Genomic DNA, 1,255 nt, shown 5'->3' on the forward strand with positions numbered 1-1,255 from the left:
ATAAAGCTCTTGAAAACTAGCCATTACTGTGTGGAAATGTTATTAACTGTCTGTTTACTTCCGAGAAATAGAATAAAAAATAAACACAGACTATGTAACCGCATAATAACATAAAAATATAATAAAATCTATACAAGCATGTGATTACAGTAATACAACAAACAGACCTCTACAGAGAATGAAGAGTAAAGTGTGAATAAATATAAATAATATAAATATTGCGGGTGTGTTTGTGCCTGTAGGGAACGTGACGGGGTACTGTAGTGTGTGATGTGTTGATGTATGTAAATCGGTCCTGGACCCCGAACAGCCTGCAGAATGAAGCTGTGTTTGGCCCTCAGGGAGCAGAAGTGCTGAGTGTCTGAGGTCTTTCACCATCTACTGTACTGATATTATGATCACGTTCAGTCCAGAATATTTAAGGTGGACCTGTATAATTCCTTCGCGAGGTAGAACCTCTATACTAAGCAGAGCCGTGTGTAAGATCCTGTCTGTAACGACCTTTAATGAGAAAAATGTCTGGGCTGGGGAGGGATTTTTATTTATAGATCATTTGTTTTTTGTTTGGTGGTATCAGTTTGTTGGCAGATTAAAAGCCACTTTTTAGGATACGTCGCATCATAGGACAGCGTTTCTGGGTGGCGTCACACCCATGCCGATTATGACCAGGATAAAGCGGTTAGTGAAAATAAAAATAATCAAAGTTTATTAAAGTTTATCAGTTTATAATCTGATTAAAATGGTGCCGTTTATTATGTTCCAGTCATGGTAATGACAGTGAAGTTTTTATACACCAATCAGGCATAACATTATGACCACCTTTGTAATATTGTGTTGGTCCCCCTTTTGCTGCCTGATAACTGTGATGCTCTGTGTGTTCTGACTCCTTTCTATCAGAACCAGCAAGAACTTCTTCAGCAGTTTGAGTTTGAGTAGCTCGTCTGTTGGATCGGACCACACGTGCATCAATGAGCCTTGGCCGCCCATGACCCTGTCGCCGGTTTACCACTGTTCCTGATAGATGCTGACCACTGCAGACTGTGAACTGACCCAGTCGTCTAACCATCACAATTCGGCCCTCGTCAAACTCACTCAGATCCTCACGCTCGACCATTTTCCTGCTTCTAACATTAACTTTGAGGATAAAATGCACTTGCTGCCTAATATATCCCCCCCCCCCCCCCCCCCCGCCCCCACTAACAGGTGCCGTGATGAAGAGATAATCAGTGCTATTCACTTCACCTATGGTCATAAT

The sequence above is a fragment of the Trichomycterus rosablanca genome, chromosome 18 (genome assembly GCF_030014385.1).
Source record: "Trichomycterus rosablanca isolate fTriRos1 chromosome 18, fTriRos1.hap1, whole genome shotgun sequence".
Lineage (NCBI taxonomy): Eukaryota > Metazoa > Chordata > Actinopteri > Siluriformes > Trichomycteridae > Trichomycterus > Trichomycterus rosablanca.